The sequence below is a fragment of the Grammomys surdaster genome, unplaced genomic scaffold, assembly GCF_004785775.1.
Source record: "Grammomys surdaster isolate TR1022 unplaced genomic scaffold, NIH_TR_1.0 266, whole genome shotgun sequence".
Classification (NCBI taxonomy): domain Eukaryota; kingdom Metazoa; phylum Chordata; class Mammalia; order Rodentia; family Muridae; genus Grammomys; species Grammomys surdaster.
This window is the reverse complement of record NW_021604707.1, coordinates 4,252,834-4,267,580: the sequence shown is the minus strand read 5'-3', so window position 1 is coordinate 4,267,580 and position 14,747 is coordinate 4,252,834. Positions and strand designations below refer to the sequence as shown.

The 14,747-nt window shown below is 51.2% G+C and overlaps 1 protein-coding gene and 1 long non-coding RNA gene across 5 annotated transcripts in view; one reads left to right on the top strand and one right to left on the bottom strand.

Moving 5' to 3' along the window:
* The first annotated feature begins 1,826 nt into the window (after positions 1 to 1,826).
* St3gal4 (ST3 beta-galactoside alpha-2,3-sialyltransferase 4) overlaps positions 1,827 to 14,747 on the top strand; it is a 50,964-nt gene continuing 38,043 nt past the window's right edge. For 2 of the 4 annotated variants that reach the window (XM_028776160.1, XM_028776158.1), the window contains exon 1: positions 14,294 to 14,311. The gene's annotated coding sequence lies outside the window, so the exon portion shown is untranslated. Of the gene's footprint in view, positions 1,844 to 4,391; positions 4,510 to 14,293; positions 14,312 to 14,747 lie in introns of those variants that run through there. The other 2 variants (XM_028776162.1, XM_028776161.1) reach the window with 2 other exon arrangements.
* On the bottom strand, positions 2,836 to 4,079 carry LOC114628212. The gene is made up of 2 exons (XR_003712461.1): positions 3,559 to 4,079; positions 2,836 to 3,028 (listed from the first exon to the last, which is right to left on the bottom strand). It is a non-coding gene; the product is annotated as an uncharacterized LOC114628212 (long non-coding RNA).

Here is a 14,747-nt window from a genome sequence, read left to right as displayed (position 1 = left end):
AAAAACTTCTGTACTTAAAAAATATTTTTCATATATACCTTTAAAATTTTGTATTTTCTCTATGGGGGCTTTTCCTGTCTGTCTGTCTGTGTACCATGTATGCGCAGTGATCATAGGGGCCGAGAGAGATACCAGCTCCCCTGAAACTGTAGTTACATAGAGTGTTCTTAATTGCTGAGCCATCTTTCTAGCCCAATATATCTATATCTGTATCTATCAATCAACACTAATACTGTGACAGTATAATACTATAGATTTTATTTTTTTACAGCTCAAAGAATTGAACTCCCATGGCTTCATGCCTGCTAGGCAAGTATTCTGCCATTTACATTCCAGTGTTTTTCCTCAAGGGAGAATGGGTGGGGGGAAGAGGGCAGATCTTAATTTATCTTCACTAGTAACTCTTTGCCTCCCCAGTGCTGGGATTACAGATATGTGGCACCATGTTCCACAGGTCATGGGTTCCCTGGATTAAAGTACTTTGCCAACTGGACTCTCTCTCCAACTCTAATGGGTAATGTTCTGTTCCTCTAGTTCGTCCCTCTAGTCTGTTCATCTACTTTGGGAGGTGAAGTAGTCTGATGGCTCCGGCATAAGGTAGTCTGATGGCTCCGGCATAAGGTAGTCTGATGGCTCCGGCATAAGACTCCACACCATAAACAGGTATACACTGGAGTGACTTGGGGTTTGTTCATAAAATAAGGACGGCAGGCATGCTTACTCTCAGGGGTCTGTGAGGATTTGTTAAAGGGCCTGGGGAGATGGCTCGGTGGTTAGGAGTACTGGCTGCCCTTCCAGAGTACCTGGATTTGATTCCCCGCACTGACATGGCGGCTCACAGTATCTGTAACTCCGGTTCCAGGGGATCCTGGGCTCTCTTCTGACTTCCACAGTCAGCAGGTTCTTACATGGTACACAGACATACGTGCAGGCAAAACATCTATACACATTTTTTTAAAAAAGATTTTTAAGCATAGTGCTATTAGTAAGTTTTAGCTATTTTTCTGCTATGAGAGTAATCTAAAAGGAAAGATTTGAGGACTAGGTACTTGCTATAGCCTCTGTATGTTAATATTCTAACACCCCAGGAGACAATATTAAACCCAGGGCCCTTGGGAAGTGATTAGATCATGACAGCAGTAGCCTCAATGGTATTAGTGTTATACCACCGTGCCCGGGTGTTTTTGAGACAATGTCTATAAGTTAGGTTGGCCCAGTACTCCTGATGATCCTCCTGTCTCAGCCTTCCGAGTACTGGAATTGAAGCCATGTTCCACTACACCCAGTTTAGATTTTAAGGAAAAAAGCCACAAACAGTGGTTAATCAATTTTGGCTCGACAGAGAGGCAGGAGTTACATGCTTGGGATCTCTTCCAACCGAAGGGTCCTGGAATGCATTTTAGCCTTGGCCTCCTGGCAGGTTTTCCCCACTACAATAGAGATGTCTCCTGCTATTGAGATCCCTGAGAACAGTTCAACGCCACGGTCCAGCCTTATAAATCTGATAAAAATAGGAGCTGAAATACCATCCTGGGGTTGCTATTTTTAAAAGCGCCTGAGATGCTGGATTGGGTTTATTTCTTCCTCAAATGGCATCTTGCTGTCCCTTCCTCCAGGATGTGAACGTGGCACATGTGAGGGGCAGGAGCCAGATGTCTGGGAGGAGGCACATTTGTCAGGTAGCTGCCTGACCAACAGGAGTCTCAGGGACAGAGCTCCCTGGCCCAGACACACCTGCCTCCTCTCACACCCCTTCCTCCTCTGTCTCCTCCCTCTGTTTAAGGTTCCAGTGGTTGTTCCAGCAATCAGGTGCTTGCCAGATCTACCTAGGAGAACAGTGAAGGTAAAACAGGAGGCAAAAGGATGGGGATGGAGGTGGTTTGCTTGTTAGCTGAGTAGGACTTACTGCTGTTATTCTGAAGGTTATCTTGCCTCACCTCACCTCGGAGAGGAATAGTCCCTTGAGGCCAAAGCCCAGTTTGTTACATCCTGACTCATGGTAAGCAACTTGCAGTGTCCTGTCAAGGGGTATAGTGGGCTTGACAAGAACCTAGAACCCAGAAGTCTAGGATGAAAGATTGTCTTTATACTAAAACCGCTTCCCTCTCTTCCACAGAGGATATAGGGGCTTCTAAGTTGCTGGCTCAGCTTCTGTCTGTACTATTAAGACACTGTAATCTTGGTTCTCAGAAAAGCTGAGGCAGGAGGATCACAATTCCAGGTCAGCCTGGGCTACTTAGTGAGATTGTCTTTAAAAGGGGGGGGGGGTGGGGAGTGGTTGGAGGAAGGAGGAGAAAAGTGCAAGAGAAAAGTCATAAACACACAGTAAAGTGGATGACTGGGACTGGGATAGGCTGGGAGGTTGTGGTTCTGTGGCTCTGAATGTATTTTATGTGTTTAAAAGGCATTTGTGTGCATGTTTACTGAACCCATAGTTATATGTATCAGACGGTGATTTCAGGACAAGTTCACCTCTATTGTCTCACTCAATACTAATAATACCCTTTCAATAAGCGCAGTTATTTCCATTGGTCTTTTTTCCCCAGTAAGAAAAGGCAAGCTATTTAGTGGCAGAAGCAGGATTTGAACTCAGGTTTCCAGGAGAAAAAAAGCTGATTCTTTTTTTTTTTTTTTTATAAGTTTTTTTTTTTTATTTTATTTATGAGTACACTGTAGCTGTCTTCAGACACACCAGAAGAGGGCATTAAATCTCATTATGGGTGGTTGTGAGCCACCATGTGGTTGCTGGGATTTGAACTCAGGACCTCTAGAAGAGCAGTCAGTGCTCTTAACCGCTGAGCCATCTCTCCAGCCCAAAAAAGCTGATTCTTAAGCTCAATTTTATGGTAGGATTTTTACCTTTAGCTAGAAGTGTGGACATGTCTTTGTACCTAGTTTGGTGAAGACTTAGCCAGGTTTAGAGGCTGGGCAACTGTTTCTTGGATCAACTTGCCAGACATATCTCAACTGCTCTTTCTCCTGGGGCAGTTTTTCTTTTGAAAATATGAATCTTCCTTCTTCTTTTCCCCTTGCCAAACAGAGACACAGTCATTGTATTTTCTATTCCCAGCTTAGCTCCATACCAGGACATATGTAATAAATATTTGTTGAGTGAGTAGGTGACTGACAGGCCAAAGGCACCATTTAAATTAAACGAGGCTTTGGCGAGCTGCCAAAGAGCTTCCACCTATGCAAGGTATAATTCAGGTGGAAATAGTTCCTAGTGGAAGAAGCTGGAGGCCGTCTCTTCGTTTTGTTTCTACTGGGCAGAACTTGTGAATTGGATGTTCCCAACACGTGAGACCTCCAGCTTCCCCTGACGATGGCTTTAAACTCCCTTAAAACCCTGGGCGCTTACTGTCAGATACACTTAGTCACATCCTGTGCCGCCTGATTCTTGAAGGGAGTCCAGCACAACACCCCCCACCCCACCCCTTCTCTGCAACTAGATAGTAAGCTTCCGGGGGAAGGGGACTGGGTCTAATACTTTCCTTGTTGCCCCAGGGTGCTCAAGCTAGGAACTGGGTGACACTGTGCTGACTCCTGAAATGGACAGACCTGCTGGGTGGTTTCTGCATGGTTCTTCAGTCCAGGCAATTCTAGAGCCTAAGGAATCAGGGTTAAAGGCTTGACAGGGGTTTCCCCTGGAGACAGGATGCCTGGCGCCTTCAGCTAGAACGGAAACTGAGAAGTTATCCGAGGCTAAGACAGGGTATGCAAGGGAGGGTGCTGAGGGAGCAGTTTGGGGCGCACACGGCGGGCCCGGGGCCGAGAAAAGGCTCGCGAATTTTGGTCACTTGACAGCCATGAGGGCATGGAAGGATGGACTCCCGCTTCTGTACTTCAGTTTCTGTAGAGAGAGAAAAGGGTACTTTTTTTTTTAAACCGCGCGGGGGACAGCAAAGAAGCCTTTCTTGGTTATTGTTTCCAGGAGAGCGTGGGATCGGTGCTAGAGGCAAACGTTGGGCATACTCATCTTGGAGCCACTCACAGGCAGTGCTTGCCCTGGGCTTGCCCTCACCCGATCCAGCCTCCAGCACCCCGGCCGTCTCTCTCCAGGCCCCGGAGGCCTCCACGCCAACCCCAGTCTCCTGGCGGCCTCACGCTCCCGCCCTCCCTCTTCGGTCCCCTCCTTAGCTCCCTCCTTTCTCCTTGTCCTCCCTCCTTCGGCGTGCCCTCCCTCCTGCGCGCCCTCCCTCCCGCCTTAGCTCCCTCCTTTCTCCGCACCCTCCCTCCCTCGGTGCGCCCTCCCTCCAGCACGGCGTTCGCGGCTGTCGGCTTCCCGACCGTGTGCGCAAGCGTGTCCGGCCCCTTCCCCGCCCCCCGCCCAAGCCCTCGCCCCCGCCTCCCCTTCAGGCGGACTTGCCCGCTCCCAGGCCGGCCCCGCTCCCGGGACAGGGACCGGGCCGAGCGGAGCCACTGCGCCAGTGCTGCCCCGCCAGTCGGGGCGCCTAACGGATCGGAGCTGCGCGCGGATTTACCTCGCCCCGCCCCGCTCCACCCGCGAGGGTGAGTACGCGGCGGCCGGGCTCTGGGGCCCCGCGGCGGAGGGCGGGGAGCGACGGGGCTGCGAGGCTCCAGCCTCCCGCCACGGCTCGGGGAGGTGGTCGGGGCCCGGCACGTGGACGCCACGCTGCACGGGGTTGGTGTAGGGTGGCCACAGCCCTGGGGAGCTGGGTCCCTTTTCCTGGACTAGATTTTCGCGGGAAGCCTGGTTTGTCTCGCTCTCTAGGAGTGAGTGAGCAGAACAATCCTCCGGAAAGTTTCTAGCCCCCCACCCCTGTCGTTCTTGCGCCCTGGTTGAATAGGTGACTACCATTTCTAGCATCCTCCGAAGTCCAGGACATGTAGGCTGGCTTTGCTAGAGGTGACAAGTTTTGCAGGGTCTGCCTGTGTGCTGGAGTCGCAAGGTCGCTGAGCAAAGCCCAAAAGGTGGGCTTGCCAATTGCAGGGTGGCCGTGTTCAAGGAATCAGGGGGTCTTTGGGCCTATGCAACTGTGTTTCAAAGTTGTGTGGCTTGTGGACAGTGAGAAGGAATAGGACAGGACTGAGAAGTTGACTTAGAGCTGGGGACAGAACCCTTGTCATGTCTGTTCTAGGTGCCTCTCTGAGACCCTTGCTGGCTGGGACCTGTGGGCAGCCCCGAGATGCCAACGTGTCTTGTACCACTGCCATTTTCAGTTTGAGACGTAGACTTTCAGGTCTATGAGCCTGATCTACTGTGTTCTCTGACCTCTTGGCTAGATCCCCAGGGCCGGGCTAGAAGTCTACTACTGCAGGCTAGGCTAGGTGTGAACAGTGCCACAGTGTTGGTTGTCTGTCACAAGGGGCACGGACCTATACCACAGGGCAGGGTCAGTTCTCCAGATCCCACGTGGCCCCTCCAGGCCTCGATCCAGGAGGTTGTAAATGTTATGTGTAAGTATCAGAGGCACCCAGGAAGAGTTCTGAGTTTGCTATTGAAACTCCATCTATAACTTTCCCAGGCACTCCTAGAGTGCTACCTAGGAGGTGCCAGTCACTGAGGGCCTGGGAAATAACTGGATATGTTTTGCCCAGTTGGGAATTGGTCTGTAAACATCCCTTGAGAAAGCTGGCTCTGCTAAGCTTCCTCAAATTTATTCTGCCTCTGCCCTACTCTGAACATCCCTTATGGACTGCCCTGTTGCATAGGGGGAGGCATGTTTGGCTGCTTAGTGAACCCTGGACCTTCACCTCCCACTCATTTCACCTTTACCAACCCTCCAACCCCCAACTCCACTACAGCAAGCCTGGAGTTGGGGCCAGCCCCCAAAGATTTCAAGGTGACAATGGAGACAGAGGGTTGTAGACAGAAGTCATAAAAGAAAATTAGGGACTGGGGGTGTGACTTAGTGGTAGACCTCTCTGCCTACAATCCCTACAGTCTCAATACTGGGGGTTGGGGTGGGGGGACGTAAGGAATGCAGTTGGTAAAGTGCTTACCTGTCTTAAACTCTTTGAGTTTGATCTTGTACATTGTCTAAACTTACTGTGGTGGTACCTACCTATAATCCCAGCACTCGGGAGATGTTATACCAGCACTTCGATGGTTATACCATCATCCAAGGTCATCTTGTGTTCTGTATGGAGTTTGAGGCCAACCTGAGCTACATGAGACCCTGTCTTAATAACCCCCTTCTGGGTTTATTCTTTAAGGTTATTCCGGGATTAGATCTCTCCAGGATAGCTCAGTAGTTAAGACCACTGAGTGGTTTCACAAGGGACCCAGAGTCAATTCCCAAGTACCCATAGAGTGGCTAATTCCAGTTCCAGGGGATCCGACACCCTCTTCTGGCTGCCACCGGCTCGGGCATGCATGTGGTACACATACATATAGTACACGCAGGCAGGACACACATACACATTTTCTAAAAGTTGCTTGCTTAGGCTTTAAACTGGAGGACATAGCTTGGGAGTGGGTCACTGCACAGAGACAGAACGCCTCCATTCCATTAGGGGTGGAGTCCCAGAGTGAGGAAGCCCCCAGTGCCTTCTAGGCCCTCTTCTCTTCCCTCTCTTACTCCCTTCCCTGAACCAGTGACTCACCCACAAAAGCGCCTTGCCCCCTCTACCCTGCCAGCTGTTTTGGCGTCATAGGATTTCGTTTTCCGGGTAGAACTAAGAATCTGCCCCTTTCTGGAAGCATCAGAAATCGTGGAAAGGACCTCCTTTCTTCCCTGAGTATGGGGGAACAGAGGTCAGTCCCTCTTCATAGCACCCTCATGAGGCATGGCCAGTCTGCGGATACTCCACCGGGTTGGCATCTGCCCCTGCTCTGAAGGTTACTCCAGGCCTCTGTTCTCTCCTCAGAGTATCTGTCCCAAGGCCACCCAATGAAGTAAGAACTCCCGCTGTCACGGTTCAAAGTTTACACCCTGCATTGGAGGGAGGACACCACTACAGATAATACGAGACAGTTATATTCATTGTATTAATCCAGCAATTGCAAGCTGTCAGGTTCAAGGCGGGGGGGGGGGGAGCATGGGGCCCTGAGAAGGCTGAACCTACTGATTTTGATCAAGGTGGAGCTGCAGCCCTTAGGAGGCAGATTTGGACATCAGAGGGCAGGGCAAGTGGGGTTCTCACTACCTGCTCCACTCCCCAGTGTTGAGTCCCTTTACACCGATCCAGCCACTTCCCTGAAATGAACTGGTGCCTCACAGCTTAGCTCCTGTTTCTCTTTGCTCTAGCCCTTAGGATCCTCCTTCTTCCTAAAGATCCCTGCCTCCGACCCAAAGTTGTTAGTTTCCACAAGGAAATGGCTAGGACATGGCAGTAGTCATTAGCCTACACATCCTTTTGTTAGCATTTGCCAGAAAAGCTCCAAAACATCTGAGAATGTTCAGCCTCCCACCCCCACCCCAGGAGACGGAGAGTGTCCCCCAACCCTCCATACCGTCTACAGTCCTGAGATGTGTCTGACTAATGCAGGTAGAGGTAGTGGTCCCACGTGGCCTCAAGGAGTACCCAAGTCTCAGCCAGAGCCTGGTCTGGAATCTACCCAAGGACTGTGGCTTTCAGGATATGGGTGTTCACAAGCGCAGCTCTCCCTACCCGATCCTCAAAGCTGCCCTGCAGAAGGTAGATGTGACTGTCTCCATTGTGAAGACCTTGGATCTGTTCTGGGGGGTGGTGGGGAGGATGCTACAGCTCAGTCTGAGGTGAGGTGCTCAGTGAATGTGAGGAAGCCCGAGGACAGTTGGAGCTTGAGGAGAGTCCTTTCCTGCTGGGCCCACACACACACTATTTCTGCTTTGGACCCAAGTCTTCTTCCAGGTATGAGTTCTCCAACTGCTATAGAGTGCCACTTGTACCCACGGTCTACCCTCTGTCCTATGCCATCAAAGCATACTCTTAGAATAAAGAAGGGACGTAGGGCTAGGCATGGTGGTTCATCCATGTTCTCCTAGTATTTCAGAGGTGGAGGCAGGAGGACCAGGAGTTCAAAGGCTGGAGGCCAGCCTGGATTACATGAGTTTGACTCAGACAGTTTATTAGGGCTAGCAAGATGCCTCGGTGGGTAAAGCACTTGCTACATAAGGGTCTGAGTGAGTCCCCAAGACGTGGAGGAGGCCAGACTGCATAGTATCCCTCTGTAATCCCAGGGCTTTTATGGTGAGGTGGGAGATGGAGACTCACTGGAAGCTTGAGGGCCAGCTGTCTTGGCATATGCCGTGTGAACAACAAGGCGTCCTTGTTTCAAACAAGGTGAAAGGCTGAGATCGTCCTTTGATCTGCATGTATACACCGTGGTGTGTGTCCACAGCCACACGAGCACGCACGTGAGGACGCACTCTAACGGAAAACTGAAAAAGAGGACGGGGGAGGGAGAGCTTGGTAGTACACTTTGTGTTACCTCTTGCAAGCCTCGTTGTAGACAAAGCCCATTTGTAAATGAAACAGGCTGGGTAAGGCGACAGTTACTCCACCAAGGTCACACACCACTCATGAACTGTGAGGCTGGGACTGAGTGTGTTTCCCCAGCCTGCACTTTTCAGCCCTGTTTTCTCCACTTCTGAGCTGGAGTTAATCTTAACCAGTCCCATCAGATATATATAAAAGAAAGACGTCAAGGTCATGGTGATTTAGTATCAAAGGAGGACTACAAATCCAGGCCTCTCTATGCTGCCAGAACCTATGTCTAGTTGGGCTTCTCATCCCTTTCAGTGGAGCAGGCCAGGGCTCCCCTCCCTCCCTCTCTCCTTCCCTGCAGGCCCCTCCCAACCCTGCGCCTCTCCTCTTTCCCGCCGGTAATTACTTCCATCTGCCCCGCCTGCCTGCTCCTCTTATTCCTTGGAAATGCGGCCGCCGCCCACAAGGCTGAAAAGACTTTCTTGGGCAACCGCTGGGACACGTGGGGAAGGGGAGGGGCTCTGTTGGTGTCTGAGCCTGGGCTCCCACCCAGGTCGCCGGTCCCCGGTGCGGTGTCTGGATTTAGAGAGGATTACCTCTGCTGTCCGGTGCTCTGCGATGCCTGAGCTGACTCAGTGCCAGAGTGGCTCCTCAAAGACCCGTCCTTTTGAGGTCACTGGCCCAGAAGGAGGGACGCTGGGCTGGGCATGCGCTGGTGTTGAGGATTTGTCGAATTATTGGTGGCATAGCCTGGAGAGGTCCTGGAGCTCTGGGAATGGGAAAATACAGCTACAGTTACTTTGATCCCAAGTGATTGTCACAGAACTGGAGAGAGGAGAGGAACAGTTTTACGTTGCTATAAAATAAAATGCACACACGAAGGCGGTCCATTCTTTCCCTTGTCGAAGACCGCACCAGCTGGGTAGGGAGAGGCAGCAGCTAGGGTCTCTTCAGATGGCTGTGTGATGGCCATTGAAGGTCACTGAGACACATCTGTGACCTTGACAGAAACAGGTACAGTGCAGGGGAGAGACAAAGAACAGGAAGGTATTGTTCATAGTGTGGAATGGATCTGAACACTTCTAATGCGTTTTCCTCCTGGAAGGTTTAGGGCTTCAAGCTTTAGGGTCTTGTCTGCCTTGCACACTGTGTTAGCCTTAGCTCTCTTAAGTTCAGGCTGGCCTAGAACTCATAGATCTGCCTGCCTCTGCCTCCCAAGTGCTGGGACTAAATGTACCCTCTGCTGCCCTCGGCTCTCGCTGATATTTTCCCAATGGTCTGAAATGATGGCTAGCAAAGAATTGCCTGATGAGCGTTTCTCTGAGGAGTTGATGGGAAAGTGTAGTTCAGGCTTTCTAGTTTTGTCTTTACACTGCTCAGCCCCATCTTGTGCTAGGATAAGGGTGAAGGCCCTGCACTCAGGCACGGGCAGGCAGGAGTCCCCCAGGGAGAATCTTCGCCATTCGCCACTCTAAGTCCAGCTAGATACCTCTTTTGAGTAACTTTCAGATCCCTGCACAGGCTAGTCATAGCTCACTTCCCGTTCTTGTGTCAACTTCTTGTTATTTGCCCAGGAAAGGTGTCTTGGGTGTGTGTGTGTGTGGGGGGGGTGAGTGCTCAGTTGGGTGGCATCTGCAGACGCAGGGCTTTGTTCCTGTTTCCACATACTAGAGTTCCAGCTAAAACCCTTCTAAAACTGGGACAGAGGGTTTCTTAGCTGAAAAGAAAAAAAGTCTGTTTGCTTTCTGAACCTCTATTCATCTCCACCGAGTTTCTCCTGTTCCTGGTAGCATGCCACATGGCTTTGTCACCTCTCAGCCTTTGCTCCCATCCCCTAGCCTCACCACCTGGCTTGGTCATCTTTTGTAATGACCATTCTGAGTTGCCTTTGTCCTTCGTGTCACCCTGAGTCAATGTTCTAAGGAAAGCTTCCCGATCCCCTCTGCTTCCTCCACTCTGCACACATCTCACGCCTGCAAGCTTGAGTCCAGAAGGTACCTCTGAGTACAGGCAGAGCCAAAGGCTCCTGCTGAGGTGCTGTGAAGCCAGGGGATTTGTGTCTCTGGGGACAGGCTGTAGGCTCTCTTAGCATCCCTTCTTTCCTACCCTCAGCAGCCCTTGTTAGCAATATTTACACCTCCACGAAATTAACACTCCTTAATGAGATAGCACTTCAGATAACATCCAGTGCCTCCGATATAATATTGTACAAATGCTGCCTGGTCTTTGCTCCCAGGGGAGACGTCCTGTCTTTTGGCCCTGGGGAAGAAGGGCATTGAATTGGGCAAGACCCAGAGCCTCTTCTGTGTCCTCTGTCCAGCCAAGTGAAGCTCAGGTAGATCTTGCTTTTGGTTGGTTTTTAAATTAGAAGCCTGCTTGTTTGTTGAAGTACAGGTTATTAGTATCTGCCTCACTCAAGGGATTACAATGCAAAGGGAGACAAACATTTCTTAACCTGGAAGAGACCTCGGAGGTAGGTGTTAGAGCCAGCTTGCTGGAGGGTAAGGACTCCATCATTGTCATATACCCTGTGCTAGCCCCTGATTGGTACCTAGTAACTAACCACTCCATAATATTTCCTTTTACAAATGATGGAGTAGACGCACAGACAGATCTCTTGTTCAAGGTCAAACTCTTGTTGAAGGTCAAAGGGGGTGGGGGTGGGGTAGGGGTGGGGAACTTGTAGGGCCTAGTCTCAAGTGTGACCCTGATTTTCGCACTTCTGAAACCACCCCCACCCCTTTGCTGTTCTTCTTCAGTCTGATTTACATGCTCCCAGTTGTTGAGGCTAATCTCTTCTGGGGCAGGGAGGGGGGGCGGCCCCTAAGATTTGGTGAGTTAAAATGAAGGGCCTGGAAATGCCCAGTGTGCTGGACTAGACTGAATTGGCCATGTCAATGGCAAGGGCTGAAGGCCTTGGGGAAGAAGAGGGTGTGTTGATGGAGTGTGGGGACTGTTATTATAAACATTGTGGGCTCTTCTCTCTAGATTCATTCCTTCTTCTTCTGGACCCCCTTTTGCCTACCTCTTTTATCTCTTTCAGCTCTAATCTTGCCCCAGAGGCATGAGAGAGAGAGAGAGAGAGAGAGAGAGAGAGAGAGAGAGAGAGAGAGAGAGAGAGAGAGAGAGAGAGAGAGCGCACTGGCTAGAGCAGAGAGGTTTCTGCCTAGCCCCCTTCCAGGAAGCACACCTTTTGTACTTGGGATGTTAATTATACGTGTGTGTGTGTGTGTGTGTGTGTGTGTGTGTGTGTGTGTAGTTGGATTGCCTGCATGGAAGAGTTTAGGGGTTGGTGAGTGTGTGTGTGTGTGTGTGTGTGTGTGTTTGTAAATGTGTGGGTAAGTGTGTAATTGGATTGCCTGCATGCAAGAGTTTAGGGGTTGGTGAGTGTGTGTGTGTGTGCGCGCAGAACCTGAGATGCACTTGTGTGGATCTGAACTCCTTGCCTAGAGCCTGGCACTATGTTGCCTGCTCCTGGCCTAGAGTTGGCTTCTTTGTTGTCTTTGGGACCTTGGCTTTGCACTGGGGCTTTGTTCTCTCTTAGAGACCAGCTGGTTCCTTGCTGTGGTCCAACAAAGTGGTGACTGATCCTTGGCCACCCATTCAGCTGCCCAGGGGCCCTGGGGCCAGTGTCGTCCCCCCTCCCCAAATGGAGGCGTGTAGGGGCTTCCTGCCCAGAGTTTCAACCCTGCCAAGGCAGTGGGAATGGGGAACAGCTGCCTTGGCTGATTCCAGCTCCGTATGGATTTGGTTTGACAACAAAGCTCCCTCTGTGTGCTCTCAGGCCCCTTATGTAACTAGGGTGGGGGCAGGGGAGGTACAGGAGGATATGGGGTTGGGGACACCAGGAAGGGGTTTGGGTGAGAGAGGGGAGCTGGTGAGACCACTGAGGGGAAGAGTAAGTGAGGCAGAAGAGTGGCCGTTTTGACTCTGCCTTTTCTGTCTGTTTCCTGCCTCCAGAAGTGGGGAGGGATGGGTTTCAGGCCTAGTACCCTTTCTTTCCTTGTTGTCTTCCTCCCCTTGGACCCTTCCCATCAGCCAACATCAGCTAAGAAAGGGCTGTGGGACCAACCTGTTTAGGAGTGAGGCCAGGTAGGGACTGGTAATGGGTTCTAGAAGTTGGTCCTTGACCCCACCCTTTAATGGAACAGATGCCACAGAGCTGGGCAGTGGTGGGTGGCATATGCCTTTAATACCAGCACTCAGGAGGCAGAGGCAGGTGGATCTCAGTGAATATGAGGCCAACTTGACCTACATAACAGAAATTCGAGGACAACCAGAGCTACACACAGAAAGCCTATCTTTAAAAACAAACAAGATAATAAAATAAAATAAAATAATAAAAAAAAAGTGATTCATTTTCTTCCCTTACCATTGAGCTTCTATTCCCCTGTCCTAGGCCAGCCCTGCTTCCAGAACGTTGGGCTACCTCCTCCTGCAGTGATTAGGAGGCAGCTCCTCCCTGCACCCTACCAGGACAAGAGGAGGCCAGGCTGGCCACCTTCCTACTCCACTCAGCCTGCAGGTTAGCGCCATCTGTGGCCCTGTCCCCTGCAGCACCCAGTTTTCTTCTCTACATCACTGTTTCAGCAGCTGTCCAAATCGAGAGGGAAGAAAACATCCTTTCAGGAGCAGACTCACAGGCCGACAAGGCCAGCTGAGCTGGCTAGAGCCAGGTGTACCCTGAAGCTAGGGTGGGGACCAGAGCCTGGGACCTGATCATTAAAATGAACACTAGAAGAGACCGAAAGAAGACGTGGTGTCTCTGGCCTCTCATGTCTTACAGGGAGCCTGCACCCCGAGGGGATTCATCCTTCTCGGTTACCTCAGAGTCTGTTCTCCGTGCCTCAGTTTCTCAGTTTTTCTGGTACTCCTTGTTTATTCTCTCTCTTTTAAAAAGATTTTAACTGTACCTGGAAAAGTGTTGCAAGGGCCATGCATATTGAACCTGTAGGAAAGAATGGTCCCTAAAAGGACCAGGAGGAGGACTACTGGCCAGGATGCCAGTTATCCTGAGTATGGGTTTGGGGTCTAATAGATAGGGGTTTGGGTTTTTATCTTGACCCATGGCACTGCTGCAGTTCATTGGGGGTTTCTACCCACAGGTATCCACAGGACCGATACCTGAGCCTGCTGTTCCGTGGGGGAGTAGGTGTGAGGTATAGCCCAGACATGCTGAAAAAACCTGGACTCTTGTCCTCAGTCCCCAAGCACTGACTAGCTGGAGTCTTGTGCTTTTACTGCCTCCTTCCAAGCCCGGGTGCTGGGATGGTCCTGTGAATCCTGAAGCCTCAGGCTTGAGCCCACACTCTGTGTGAGGACAGGCTTGGGGTAGGGGGTAGGGTGGGAGACAAATGGGGAGAACCTAGGAGACCTAGGGCTTTCTAGGCTTCCCTCATATAGATTAGATTAGACACAGATATGGGGCTGAACAATCCTGGAGGATGTCGTGGTAGGTGCAGACTGTGTCAGGCCACTCCACTGAGCTGCAACTTCTGTTGAGTGGAGGACCCTCCCAGCCCTGTGGGGACACTCCCCAGGGGTCTACTCGGGTGGCTGAAATAAGTCTCAAGACTTCTTCTCTGTATCTTCCTTCTGTTTATATTCCTGTGGCCTCCTCTTTGGTAGCCCCCTTCCGACTGCCTTTGAAGATGACAGCAGGTGATCTTTCTTCTTAGAAGCTGGGCTTGGAAGGACAGAAGTCTCGGATCAGGGATTCCCTTTCTTCAACTTTCAGAGGTCCCCAGAGAGCAGATGTAGCCACTCCCCGCTCCTGGAAGCTCCAGGCTCTCTGGCAGATAGCTCTAGGGACCTTCCACCAAACAAACAAACAGCAGGAGCCAGAGCTGAAATTGATGAAACCAGAGAGCAACACAGCAACCGAGGAATGGAGGAAGAGAGTGCACCGGCCTTCGGGGCCCAGCAGACCTCAGAAGCTGTACGTGGCTGTGGAGTGGGTAGGGCAGGGGAAGGAATGGGAGCTGTGTTTGTGAGCGCTTGTGTGTATGTAGGAGGCCACTGGGCTGCTGTGTGCGTTCTTAGTAAGGACCAGTATGCAGAGAGGTATGCGCACGTTACGGCCATGGAGGGCTTAAGTGTAGGTGGGTGTTAGGGGAGGCAAAGCCCGTTTGACTAAGGGAGGGGCCACTCATGTCCCTTGGTTCTGTGATGTAATGGAGCTGTAGGTGCTCGGAGAGTAATTTCTACCTTCCCCTCAAGGGGCTAGGTGGGCAAGAGATAGCCCTGGGTAGGCTCTGAAAACCTAAACACCAGCCAGCCTGTTGACCCAGAGGGTCTGCTGCTCAGGGACTTTAAAGCCTGGTCTGTTTCAGCAGCACCCAGAATACCAGCCCCTCCCCTCCCCTCCCCTCCCC